Source organism: Gracilinanus agilis, chromosome 3, assembly GCF_016433145.1.
Source record: "Gracilinanus agilis isolate LMUSP501 chromosome 3, AgileGrace, whole genome shotgun sequence".
NCBI lineage: Eukaryota > Metazoa > Chordata > Mammalia > Didelphimorphia > Didelphidae > Gracilinanus > Gracilinanus agilis.
In genome coordinates, this window is record NC_058132.1 from 555,085,985 (window position 1) to 555,101,482 (window position 15,498).

Genomic DNA, 15,498 nt, shown 5'->3' on the forward strand with positions numbered 1-15,498 from the left:
TATATATATATATATATATATAGTATATGTATATAGTATATGTATATAGTATATGTATATAGTATATGTATATAGTATATGTATATAGTATATACATATATATATATATATTTTACACATTGAGTTTTGCAAAGTAATTTCTTCTCAATAACCTGCCACTAGATAGCTGCAGAGAATTGCCTTTAAGGATACTCTATTTCAAATCTGACATCTTTCTTCAAAGACTTCTTCAAAGTAAGGTAAAGTATTGGTGACCATACCCTACTTTGCAAAATATATATTTTCCCAAAAAGTTATAGACACAATGAGGTGGGATAGTTGATAAGAGTGCCAGTCTTGGAATCGAGGCGCCAAGTTCAAATCCTTCCTTAGGTACTTATGATTTGTACAAACAGGGCAACGCACAGGATCTTTCTCACACTCAGTTCCTCGTCTATAAAGTGAAGGGGTTGGATTTGATGGCTTTGACAGTCCCTTACAGTTCTAAATCTGTGATCCTATGTTCCTATTAAAAACAAAGCTTCGCTAAACTCTGAGAGTTTCCTGTTTAAATGGGCCCAATGGCATTCTTCCTTCTGTGAGAAGACTAATTATCTCCTAATGTTCTAATTTTAGATTTTTGTAGCTATGATGAGTTTTCTCAAAGTAATGAGAAAACAGAACATTGGATAATGTTCCCCTGTTACTTCAAATTATCTAAGTGCTACCTTTTTACAAAAGATTAACAAACATGACTCCTTAACAAGTTAGAGGAAGGAAAACACAGGATGTATTTTCTAAGACCTTTGGGACCTTGCATATTCTTTAAAATTATATATTAGTCTTCTTAAACTCCATATATTATGGTTTTATACACACATGCACACACCCCAACACTAATATCTTTGGCATGTTCTATGTTGTCATCTAGGAGAGTAAAAAGTTCCAAGAGGATAGATAGCAAATGTTTCATTTAATTTTTGTAATTCATGATAGGTTATCTGGCTCATAGTCAATACTTAACAAATCCTTGTTGATTAATTGATTATAATTGTATTGATAACGATAATATTGTTACACCTTATAGTGACAGGTACTAGACTAGACTTGTGATTACATTGATACAGGGAACTACTGAATGAGGAAACTCCCTCTGCCAAAGCAAATTGGCACCTTTTCTGCAACTTACTGTCTTAAAGAGTTCCTTAGAGCTAAGAAAGTTTAAGTGGCCTTGTTGCATACAGTTTCTATGTCAGAGGAATGTAGCTCTAACTGGCTCCAAGGTCTTCTCTCTGTTTGCTACACCACATCCATTTAAAAGAGACTTCCAACAAATTATCTTAAAGTGCTTTTGTAATAAGAGCTGATGAAGTAGCGCAAACATGCATGCAAAATAATGAACACTGAGGCATCTGAATGTATGCCCACAGGAAACAAGTCCATAGATTTATTGCACTTAGTTGAAGGAAAAGAAGATTCAGCAAAGACAAAGCTATCAGCTTCAGGCTTATTCTTTTAATGAAAAAAAAACTATTATTTATTTTAAAATATTTTAATTTGCCCATTTGGATGTTCTCCAAAAACATTTTTGTGTCCTATTAATTGCTTTGTCTTTAAACCTACATTTTTCACACTTAACTCAGACCACTGTTTCCAGACTAAGCCTTTGAATTGGATCTTTGAAATGGGTTAATAGCTGTTCCCATGACCCATTGTACTTGGATTAGGAGTCGTTAGGCACATAGGCTTGTGACCTTTTCTTACCTGAGGTAGTGGTCAACAGTATTAAATGCTGCAAAGTGGTCAAGAAGAATATGGACAGAGAAGAGGCCAAAAGATTACAGTTAAGATAGAACAGTTTCAGTTGAGTTAGGAGGTCAGAAGCCTTAAAAATAAAGTGTTGAAGTGAGTAAGAAGAGGGAAGTAGAAATAAGATGGATATTAAGGTAAGTAGATGGTCAGTAAATACACATTGATGAGTTGAAATCATTTGCATGTGTTATTGCTTTATAACAGAATCAGAGTTTTAGAGTGGTAGCTACATCTAGAGAAAGAACTGTGGGAGTAGAAATCCAGAAGAAAACAAATGATTTATTACTTATTTACATGGGTATATGATCTGGAGTTTTGGTTTTAAAAGATTATTACAAAAATGAATAATATGGAAATAGGTTTCAAATGATTATATATGTATAATTCAATGGAATTGCTTGTCAACTCCAGGAGGGAGAAGGGAAGAGGGGAGGGAGACAACAAGAATCATGTAACCATAGGAAAAATACAATAAAATAAAATACAAAAAAAAGAATTTTAGAGTGGGAAGTGACCTTAACAGGTGCCCACTACAAGAGGTACATAAAGGCAATCCCCAATATAATATAAAAGACACATATGTAGAATGATCATTTAACCTCTGTTTGAAGAGCTCCAAGGAGCGGGAACCCATGTCTTCTCAAAGCTGCCTATTCTACTTCTGGAAGTTCTAATTACTAAATTTTTACCCAATTTTCTTAAATTTACCTCTTGTTGATTTAAAACAGTGATTACCAAAGTGGGCGCCCCCACCCCCTGGTGGGTGCTGCAATGATCCAGGAGGGTGGTGATGGCCACAGGTGCATTTATCTTTCCTATTAATTGCTATTAAAATTTTTTAAAAAATTTAATTTCCAGGGGGCTAAGTAATATTTTTTCTGGAAAGGGGGTGGTAGACCAAAAAAGTTTGGGAACCACTGATTTAAAAAGAGACTTACAAAACAGATTTATTTAGATTCTTTTACTACGTAAGATAATGGCAATTCTTATTTTCCTTATGTACACATTTATTGGTTAATGTTAAAGTTCAAACTCCCTATCCTGTCATTCAAGGCCCTCCACATTTTGGTGTCATATTTTTCTGACCTTATATCATATTACACCCGATGATATAAACTATACTCAAGGCAAATTGGACTATTTGCTGTCCTTATATAAGCTGCACTTTCTGATATATAGATCTTTCATCATACTGTTCTCCACACATAAATTCTATTTTTTCCATATCTACTTGTTGAAATTCTTCTCATTCTTCAAAAACCATTTCAAATGTCACATTGGACATGATTTTTTTATCCTCAGAATTTGCATGATTTTTTTACGTCATTTATGTTATTTTAGTGTATTGAACTAACTTCAGTTTCAATTTTTCCTCATCTGTAAAATGGGGATAAGATAAAGAGTTATCTCCTCATAGGGTTGTTGTGGTGAGTACCAAATGAAGAGACTACATAAGAAAAGAACTTTGCAAAACATAAAATCTTACCTAAATTTAGTTATTACTATCACTTTATATAGTCATGAAATTATAATATAATTCATATATGTCACTGAATTGTAATAGGATAAGATTTCTTCTTGGAGTCAAAAGATGTGAATTAGAACCTCAGGATTTCTGCTTAATCTCTTAACTCTCAGTTTCTTCATTTATAAAATGAGAATATTCGTATTTGCATTTCACAGTGAATAGGGTTGTGGTGAAGAAAGCTTTTTTTAAACCTTTAAGTTTAGGTTAGCCAAGTAAGGCAGGAAGTGGCACAAGAAAAAGAAAAAATCCACAAAGAATTATTTTGGGAGGACTAGTGAAACATTAAAAAAAATGAAAATGGTCTAATAGTTCTTTCCAACAAAAGAAACTCTGAGCAGGAGGAGTGAAGGGAATCAGAATACTCTACGAAACAGGATAGTAAGCAATATTACTAATAATAGTTAATAAAATAATCAGTTTGGAGACTGAAATGATTTTTAGGTCATTGAGTCTAAGCTCTTCACTTTTACAGTTGAGTAAACTGAGCCCCATGGAGGTTATGGGACTTTGGCCTATGAGTATGCAGGCTATAGGCTGTCAATAGGAGCAGAGAGACACAGTAGGGGGCTGTTTGTCTCTCTTTCTGTACAGGAATTAAAATGGAAACATCATCAGATTTTCTTATTTGGTTCCAGGAATCAATGGACTAGAAAGTCCATACTTAGTCAGGACTGGGGAATTGGAGAACAAGGGTAGAGTTCCTTTCTTCCTACCATTGAAGGAGGATAGGGTTAATGTATCATTTTACATCATCAGCACACATCAGTGACTTTGGCAGGCTTCCATGAACTTGTTTTTATCATAGGTAGTCTTTTGACAACTTTTCTTTTCTTTTCCCTGAACCTTGCCATGGAGGGGGTGGATTTCTGGATCCATAAGAAAAATAATCAGAGAGCCCTTATTTTTAGAGGTGAAGGGACCTCTTACCTCCAGACCCCAAAACAGGATAAGCTTAAAATCTAGAATAATCAAGAACCTTTCTCAAGATCCTTTAACCATCATGACAGTTTCGTGTGGCTGAATTTAACAGGCATATCTGTAAAATAAGACCTATTTTAAAGTCCTAGAAAATCCATATAAGCTACTTTCTAATGTAACTATTAACAGAGTAGTATCTATTTTCCTGAACTAAGTAATAGCTAGAAACTAAATTTTGGACAACATTGTAGGATCCCATGGTAGGGTAGCCGGTGAGTGGCATTTGTCCCTCCCAATGCCTGTCTTTAGACCCAGAAACTGCTCTCCTAACCACTTTTGATGTATTTTTTCACGTGTGAGATTTAATTTTCTCCTTACCTTCTCATCTCCTTTGCATATCTGCTTTCCTCATAGCAGGGTTCTGAGGGTTAATCATTTATTTAGTGTACAGGAAAGTACTTTGGGCAGCTCAGAAGGAATGCCCTATATAAAGAATAAATAATACAACAATAATAGTGCACTGAATTGTGGTTAGTATATAGCTCTCATCCTCGGTCCTGCCCAGCTTCTTCTAGCTGTTCTTTATCAATGGGACAGCAGTGTGAATTATCTTGTCAATAGAGTGACTGTGTGAATTACTTAAGGAAAACATACCAATAAACTCTTGCTCCTAGTGCATGCCCAGTGGAAATTAGGCAAGGAGAGTAGAAGAATTGTATCTTGGAAGGTGTGCAAATGTGAGAGATGGAGAAAGAAACAAAGAAAAGAGAAACAGAGACAGAGAGTCAGAGAAAGAGAGATAGAGACAGACAGACAGTGACAGACAGAGACAGGGACAAAAACAGAGACAGAGGGCTTATTACCTTTTTGAATTGTACATTTGTCACAATAAGGGGAACATGCATTTAAGCAGAAGAAGGCAACAGAGATAACAAGAAGTCATTTTAGAGGAAAGCAGGCATTCAACAGCTAAAAAATGGCATGAGGGAGGGAGATGAGTAAGAAGAAAGGATGAGGCATCTATGAGATGTTGGAGAAGGGTGAAGAAAGGAAGATAGTAGAGCATCATAAACAAATTTCACCTATTCTGAATTTTTTTTCTACTGACAACTCTTTTCTAACTCTAGGAGACTGGATGAAAAGGCTTCTACCAGCCTTCATTCTCCCCTTTCCATCTTTTCTGAACTGGACTTGTCTTATATCACTCAACTTATGCTAAATTGCCATATCCCTTTCTTATTCCTTGTTAGCCTGTTCTATCTTTAAAGTGCCCAAAAGAGAGAGGGGAAAGTGAGGAAATGTCAATCTTACTTTGGAAGCATATACTCCAATTTTTCAGGAACCAAAGATGAAGATCTTCTCCTTCCCTTTTACCTCCTAGACCTGCTCTCTAGTTTAACTCAGAAAATTCTTCACATTTCTCCCTACTGCATCTGACAAAGTGAGTTGGTTGGTTCCAGGTGAAGATGTGTGGATGGGGAGGGGTTATTTCTCATAGAAAGTTACTTCAAAGGTACACCAGGTACCAGTGTCTATGGAAAATCTTGAGTTTTTCACATTCATGACTTTCCTAGGGGCAGAATATTCAAATGAATAATACAGCATATTAAAGGATCAGTTGGTAAACTATTGTTTCCTGAATGAAATGTTAAGTTCCTTCACAGCAAGAAATAGTTCATTTTTACGGTTGTATTCCCAGTACCTAGTATTGCCATACAGTAAGTACTTAATAATTGCAGGTTGATTAAGACCTGTTCTAGTCTTAAAATAAGTCATCTGTTCTTGATGCCAAGGAAATATGTATTTATCTTTCAAGCAATATGAGCAAATGGTCCAGAAAGTTAGAAGGAAGCTAACATCTGACACTTTGTGGACCAACTAGTCATATATCTATGATTTTCTTACTGTAGGTAGTACGTCTTATCCATGCAGATCACACCTCCATTGTACCTAAATCAACTGTCTTCTGTAGCCAACAAAAAAAAAATTGACCAATTACCAACTTTTTGTAATAAAACTTTTCACATTCAAATGTCCTTCAAATCAGTATCAGGCCCATACTCAAAGATTTTTTCAAGATGGAAGGACCTGCCTTCCTAGTTTATTTTTATGTGGCTACATCTCACAGAAATAAAATGGTAACCAACCAAAGTCTGAACTATACTTCAGAGGCAGCTCAAGAAAATGAAATACAAATATAATATAAATATTGATATAATAAATACATAAAACTGAATAACAATTAATAAAAATTAACATAAATATAATAAATTTAAAGGTCTAGGAAAGGGAACCAGCAGGCAAAACAGTGAGGCAAATCTGCTTTAATTTAAACCCAGCTATTGTTACGACCAGGAGTTATGAGAAAGAAACCCAAGTAAAGCAAGCCTTGTTGATAGTCATCATTGTCAACATGCATGATGCCTCCATTAACACCAAAGAACTATGATAATGCTGGTATTTGAACCCTACATGTTTGGGGGAAAGTAGCAGCCTGCTTTTCTGTCGACTATAAACGTATTTCTAACTACAAGCATAAGCATCAACCAATCTATCAACAAACCTTTGTTGTGTCTATTATGTCTTAGGCGATTTGTTTGGTGCTGATATAGAGGAAAATGAAGTCATTGCTGCCTTGAAATAACTGCTTTTATTAACATTTTAGTAAATATAGCAGGTATTGCTTACATATCAATATATACCTAGTGAATACCTGCTAAATTTTTGTGAATGAATATCAGGAAAGGCATCATGTAGAGGGTAGCATTTGAAATAGGCTTTGGAGGAAGACAGTCCTTCTAAGAGATGAGGATGAGGAGGGAGTGCATTTATAGGTGTGGGGGACATGCAGCATAAAGGTAAAGATAGATTTTTATATATGAAAAACAGTGCATTTAGTATATAAGTATAATTAATATTTAAGTAAGTGAACCTTGGTGTTGATTTTTGGAAGAAATTAAAGTGATAGGCTCCTCTCATTTTCTTCTTCTTGTTTCTGAACAAGTACTAACTTGAAGTCTGGCACTGAAGGAAAAACCTCACTTTGGTTCTCTGCCTCTAATAAATATTGGCTTTGCCAGTAGACCTCTAGCTCCCATCATGACTCCCACAATTGTTAGCTGTGCCTGAATTACTTTTCTCCAACCCTTTAATGATCACAGTTTCGGAATCAAAAAATATATTAGTCAATGAGCATTTATTGTGTCTACCATTTTAGGAAAAATCTTCTAAAACAATTAAGCAGCTGAAGTAACAAGCAAACAAACAGATAAAAACATGTTCTATCATGTTTTACCATAATCCAGGCACTGTGCTAAATGCTAGAAATTGAAAAAGAGGCAGTCTTCAAACACCACCCTAATAGTTTCCCACATTAGAGGATGTTCCCAAGTAAGCATTATGCTCACTCCTGACCCTTCTTGGACCCTTTTCCTTTGGGGAGGAAGGAGGAAGGAGGTACTAGATGTTTATAGCTTTACCCAAAGCTAAATAAATATTCCTCTTCTCTCTTTTACCCTTCTTTCTACATTGTAGAACAAAGGAAGCATCTGGCTCAATAACCAACAGGAAAAGTATATTTGTGGGATGAGGAATAAATGACATTTATCTACTGAGATCGGTGATCCAAAATATTAGCAAGATTCATATCCTCCTAATAGCTTTATGTTCAATATCCTTAGCCCAGAAAACACACAGGCACACACACACACACACACACACACACACACACACACACACACACACACACACATATATACACACACACATTCCTTTCATTTCCTTCAGTGAGAAATCTCTATATGTAACAAATATGTATCATAGACCTTATGCTAGGACTTAAAGGATTCTACAAACTAAGTGTTATGGTATTACAGAGAATAAACTATTTTTATTTCCAATATTGAAAAATATTGGTCCTTAATAGGGCTATTAAGCTTTCCCCATAAAACATTGTTTATTGATTCATTTGGAGTAAATTGTGACTGACTTTTAATCATTTAAAAGCATAGGGATTCAAATATGTATAATTATATTCTTAATTGACAAATGATACCAAACTTTGTGTATATTTAAATTCGAACACCATATTTAGAATGGAATCTAGGAAAGATAGCTGAGAATCTTTTCAGTCTAGAGAAAAGAAAAAAATATTCTTTAGTTAAACACCTACTATGTGCCACATACTCTACTAATTACCGTAGATAAAAAGAAAAAAGTCCTTGCTTTCAAAGAACTTATAGTTTAATGGGGGAGACAATATGTAAACAATTATACATGGGCATACTTAGCTTTATTGTACTTTGCAGAAGTTTCATTTTTTACGAATTGAAGATTTATGGCACCCTTTTTTTCCCAATGATGTGACTCACATTGTGTCAATAATTCTCAGAATATTTTAAATTTTTCTCATTATTATAATATCTGTTACCATGCTCTGAGATCAATGATTTTTGCTGTTACTATCATAATTGTCATGAACGTTGCTGATATAAGACAAAGAACACCATTGGGCTGTTCCCTTATCTCTTTCTCTCTCTCCTCAGGCCACTCTATTCCCTGAGACACAACAATATTGAAACTAGGCCAATAAAAAAATCTGTAGTATCAACTGAAGCAGCCAATTTAACTGTTGTCTTATTTAAAAAAAAAAAAAAAAACATAGCCAACCCAACCGTCAGCAACAAAATACCCTGATAAGTGACTCGATGAGCAATAAGATTACAGCCCATGGAAAGTTCAGGAGATAGTATTTTTTTCCTAGCAATAAAGCATTTTTTAAATTAAAGTATGTACAGAGCAGTTAGTTGGCTCAGTAGATTGACAGCAAGGCCTTGAAAAAAGAGGTCTTGGATTCAAATTTGACTTCAGACATTACCTAGCTATGTGGCCCTGGGCAACTTAATTAACCCCCATTGCCTAGCCCTTACTACTCTTCTGCTATGGAACTACCACACAGTATTGATTGTCAGAAAATAAGTGGTTTTTTTTAATGAATGCCCATTATTTTTTAGATACAATACTGTTGTAAACTTAAAAGACTACAGTACAGAGGAAACAAATTTCATCTGTACTGGGAAACCAAAAAAATGTGTGTGCTTGTGATAGCCATTTTATTTCAGTTGTCCAGAACCAAACCCACAATATCTTCAAGGTATGCCTATATAGACAAGGTATAGACCTGATAAACTGGAGATAATCTCAGAGATAAGGTTCTAGAACTAAGAGAGATCCAGAAAGTCTTTCTGTAGAAAGGAGAATTTTAGCTCAGTTTTGAAGGAAGCCAGGAAGCAAAGAGGGAGGAGATCTAACCAATTCTAGGCATAGAGATCAATCAGTAAAAATGACTAGAAATGTAGCATTTCATGCTAGACAAGGAGGAAAATATACTGCATCACAGTGTACCTGGAGGAGGAAGTGTTATGAAGTATGAGAATATTGGAAAGATAGAAGAGCTCAGGTTATGAACACAAAAAAGATGATTTTATATATGATCCTGGGAATTATATGGAGCCACTGGAGTTTATTGAGTAGAGCTGTGATAGAGTAAGACTTGTGCTTTAAGAAGAGCATTTTGGCAGCTGAGTGGAGAATGGAATGGAGTGATAAGAGACTTGTTGCAGGGAAGTCATTCATCATGCTATTCCAATATCCAGGAGTGAGGTGATGAGGCTCTCTAATAGGTGGTGGCAGTGTCAAAGGAAAGAAGAAATTAAAGTCAACAGACCTTGGCAACAGATTGGTTATGGAGGGGGAGAGAGAGTCAGGAATAGATGACACTTTCTTCCTCTCTAGCCCCACACTTAAAAAAAAATAGAAGCATTTGGGGGCAGGAAATAAATTATATTATAGATTTGTGTATCTTTGTGTGTGAATGAAGTCATAGACTGCTAGGTTTTAGACTTGAAAGTGAACAGATTATCCCATATTATACCTTCATGGTAAAATGGTAAAAAAAGGTGGTAAAATGATCAATTTGAAGCTCAAAGAGGTTAGTGACTGCCTTAAGAATAGACAGATAGTAGTTATCAGGCTCAGGATTCATGGCTAGATCTCCACTCCAAATTCAACGATATAAATGATTCAGACGACATAGACTATTTCCATATGCTCTAGGTATGTGGTTTCTAGTTCATTTCTCTCTTTTGTTCCTGGTTTGAACAACCTGTGAAAAATAGGTACAGCATTTGACGAAACAAGCAAAAGGCAGGCTAAATCTTCTGACAACTATTTTGAACCAGAGAACTAAGGTGCTTATTTCTTCTCAAATAATGGTTATTAAGGGGGAATCTGATATTTGGTCATAGAAACAGTTGAGCTGGAAAAAGGTGCCTGTTCATTCAGAAGTGAAGGGCTAGGGTCCTGTCCTCCTCCACTGTCACTTCCCCTGCTTGTCCCTACTTCTCACTATGTAATGTGATTATAATCAATTTGGACTTCAGTTGCTGTCACACATTCCCCAGTGATGCTTTTACATCTTGACCACCGATTTCAAAATAACTCCTCAAAGCGATGATAAAAAGTAATTTTTTTTCAACCAGAACTAATAGATATTTGGGGGGCAATTCCTTCCATATTTTTGCACCATGTACATGATTCATAAATAATGTCAGAAGTGGGCCCACACTCCTTTAGAAAGGTGGTCATTTAATGTAAGTAAATCCACATTAAATATTGAAGATCAGAAAAAAAAAAAGCAGCCTCTTCAAAGAGGTCACATTTAAGTGAAGAAAACAACAATGAGGAGAGAGAGGGCCAGCCTGGTGCTGGATGACACAGAGTTAATGGCTCATAGAGAGGGTATACATGTTTTTTAAAGATGTTTTATTGCTTACAAAAGGAAGTAGTCTAGAGAGACTGGATACATAAACTGGCTCCAGCCAGCTGTGGCTGTCAGACTAGGAAGGATCCTGTTCAATTAGTGTTGTAAAATAAAATACTTTGTAAAGGAAATAAACACGATGAGAGCTAAGATTCATGCTTTCAAATATACACAAGGTTTGAATTTTTAATTAGGGCTGCTAATTACAGTCATCAGAAAGCAGAGCAGAATAGATTTTACCTTACATTTAGCAGACAAGCCTTCAACCCCAGTGTATTTTTCAATTTCATTAATATTTTATGAAAATGGCCCTTGCAGCTTCAGCCTATTCCAGCCTCCTACGAAACTGCCCCACATTATGGATGCCAATGCCTTTAAGCCATGTACATTAGTGAGATGACAAAATGCAAACCAGCATCTTGTCAACCATGGCATCAATTGATTCTATTAGATCGTGTAAAAACAGTTGGGTGTGAGTTATAATCTTACTGACACTAATGATGAAACAAGACACTGGCTGAGAACCACCATTAGCTAGGAGCCAGAAATTAATGATTCTAATATTTTTGAACAAATTAACCTTAATGAACTGGCCTTGCACACACTGTAGTAGATACGATAAGTCAATTAGGGAAAGGACATAGTCATGTGTCTGTGTGGGGATGTGGTGGACACCCGTAAAGATACCTAGCTAAACAAATATGCAGCTAATGCACACTCACTATCTACATTTACCTACTTCGGGTAGTTACACAGTCTACAGAAAACATATACAGTTTCCTCCACCCGCTCGTCCCTAACTAAATGATAATAAAATTGTTAAAATGTTTCTAAATGCTTTTTGGCTTGATATTGAATACAGGTGTATCATGCTTCACAAAATAGATGTTCCCCTGGAAAAAAATCAGAATTTTATAAATTAAATCACACTGTTAATGCAAAGCTATCTAAGCTAATCTATTAAGCATGTACTATGTGCAAGACTCGGTACCAGAGAACCTTATTGTTTAAAGGAATTCTCTAGTACATCTTTTTGTAAAATTAGGAAATCCTATGACATTATATTCTCCCCCAATACAAATGTTTGCCAAACTCTGGTGGGAAGGCTAGATTTTTTGAATTAGCTGAGCATAATATTAATACTGCTGGTTTGTAGTCAGCGGAATTTTGTTTGGATCTTGGTTCTGCCAATTTTCCTCATACGACCTTGGGGGGAAAAACAATCTCTGAGTCTCAGTTTCCTCAAATATAAAGTGAGGTGGTGCAACTAGATGATCTCTAAGACTCTTTCCAGCTCTAAATCTAGCATCTATTCATCAGATTTTTCTTAAAGCAAGGCAGGCCTTTAGAGCCAGGCCTGGAGATGGAAGTTCCTGGGTTCAAAGCTGGCCTCAGACATTTCCTAACTGTGTGACCCTGGATAGGTCACTTACCCAATTGCCGAGCCCTTACCATTTTTCTGCCTTGGAACTGACGCTTGGTATTGATTTTAAGACAGAAGGTAAGGATTTATTTTTTAAAAAGGTTATATGCTGAGGTAAAGTCAAAGTAACACAGCTGGCCACGTCACTAACTAGTAAGACAAATTTTGTAAAAAATCAAGAGCAAAACTTGGTGCTACCAGGTTTTGCTACAATGACAGAAGCTATACAATATGCTTTTACACACTCAATAATTATCAGTGTGTTGCGAATCATAGAATTCTTTTGAATGGAATCAATCTGCTAGAAAAGTATTGAATGAATCATGCCTACTCTCAGACAGCACGTCGCCAAGTTCCACTGTCGCTCACATTTCACAAAAAAGAAAAAAAAAACACGCTACTATATTTGATCAATGTTTGGCCAAGATGTTTCTTTGTGCTCTTCCTCTATCTATCACTGCCTTGATCCCTTCTTACGATCCAGAATTCTATATTCGTCTAACCAAACTATTCACCACAAAAAGGCCTACACTTTCCTTTTCACCAAACATGTGGAGACCCACTGACAAACTGAGGTCCTCAGTTCTAGACACCCATTCACAAAGTAACCTAGAAACCCCAAATGGTTAATTTAAAGAACAGGAAACAAAGGTAAGGCACTTGCCAACAACAGTTTGTTGGCTTAACTTTGACTTGCTTTCCTGGGAAGGAAGAAAACAGAATTTTCAATGTGAACTGTCAGCCCTAGTTATGACAGAGCCTCACTAGTGAGAAATTCAGAGTTTCCCTTCCATTGGCAGAATGAAGCAAAGAAACCCTCCAAACAGAATTCTTTCAAGCCTCCACTACAACTCCACTTAAATAATTTACTTTTTAGTTTTTCTCAGACTATTCTTTTTAAACTTGGTTGACATTTTCCTTGACAAGCACTCTTTACTGCATATGATTTCTTGTGAATTTGGAAGGAAAACACACATACACATGTACACACACACACACACACACACACAGCCCCCAGCTCTATGAATAAGAGAACTGCTATATTTTCTTTGGGGAAATGTAGTTAATCCTGACCCTTTCTCAAATCAAAAGGCACTGGTAAATCAATTAATATAAGTAAAATATTTCTGTGAGTAGAATGCTTAGTTATATGTGAAGAAAATGAAGTGTTGTGTAGTTAATATGGCTAAATCAAGCTGCCCATAGAAATGTTGGGTGTGGAAAGAGAGGCCTTAAATTCATTCATTAGCAACTAATAAATTAAGTTATTTAATCAGAGAAAACATAAGGATTCAAATGCAGCCATTTAAACTACTGACAGTTACTGAGGAAGGTAGTAGAGGGGGAAAATGATGTGGAAATAATGCCTTAAGTGTAGCTACTGATTTTCAGGATCCTTGAGTTTCATAATTCAATATTTATGATTCTACTTAGCTACTAAAATAGAAGGTGGAAAGACAACAGGGCTGTTTAGGGCATTCATATCCATTTGTATTATAAATGGAATGATTGACTTGGGCTTGCTAAGTGTCTTTGCAAGGAGATGAAGTAAAAGTGTCTCTTATTTGCTCCATTGAAAAAGGATTTAAATCCAACATCTTTGCAAAATGGAACATTTTCTCAAGTGGGAAGAAATACTAACGATGTCTGAATATGGTATTTGCTCCCACAAAGAGGATACGGGTCTCTCCTTCTACTCCTTGTAATGTTTAATTAATGCCTTTTGAAGTAGCCATAGAATTTTCGCCTGATGGACAGTTTTTATATGCAAGTAGAAAGGGTGGAAGAAGGTGACACATTTTTAAGGAATGTTTTTAAATTTCTCCTTCATCCAGTGCTCCTCTTTTGCATAGCCTTCCATTTTTTACTAGTAGGAAGAAAAAAACCTCCACTGAAACTATAGAACATTCTATAAGGGAATAGGTGTTTTGAATCAAAGAAATGATGCCAGACCTGGAGTCAGGATGCCTCGGCTTCTTGAACTTTGGATATTAATATCATAAATAGCTGTGTGACCCTGGGCAAGTCATTCAACCTTGTTTACTTCCATTTCCTCATCTGTAAAGTGAGTTGGAGAAGGAAATAGCAAACCACTCCACTATCTTTGCCAAGAATCATCCCCCCACACCCACCTCCAATAGGGTCATGAAGAGTTGAACATGATTAGAAAACAACTGGACAATAAGCAGAACAAGGAATTCTGAGTTTGGATGAGAGCTAAGCACATTATATAAAGAATTAAAGTGACCTTTGAAGTCACAGTAGATCTTGCATGAGCCTAGCCCAAAGGTGGTACCCACAATGCCATGGAAGATGTTTCTAAACTTAATCTATGATCATTGAGTTTTTCAAAAGACCCTAATGCTCTTTATAACTGGTGACAATATAATCATGTCCCTGAAGCAATCAACCCCATTAGGATTCTAAGGGATCATTTATAGGAGACAGGATTTTTTTAAGTAGCTGGTGATTCAATTGAAACAGCACATGTTGTATATTTAAACAGAATTTCTAGGCTGGCAGTATTTGGTGTTTGTTGCCCCTTTCTGGTTGCCTTTTTTTAGACTTCACATTTTTCATTTGTTCAACAGATTTCACACTGTGCTATTTCACACCTGTGGCAATAATCTGAGAGGTGCTCATGTTTTAGCTACACTCCTTTCCTATTTCCTGGCAAAAGCAAAGCAATATCTCTTGATGTTCTTTTTGTACAACTGGCCATCCTGTTCTATAGGAGATTATACAACATGCTCCATCTTCACTTCTACTCTTCTACCCCCTTCTCTCCAAATATACACATATAATCTACACACACACACACACACACACACACACACACACACACACACACAGGCACGCACACACACCTTGGACATTTTGACTGCCGACCTTAGTCCTTTGATAACTTCTGGCATGAAGAAAATCTGTCCTATTGTTAGGTAGGTATCCTTCAGAGAGAAGTAGGTTGATAGAAAGATGCTTTAAATTCAGAAGAATTTCAATAAGAATTCTGAGCCT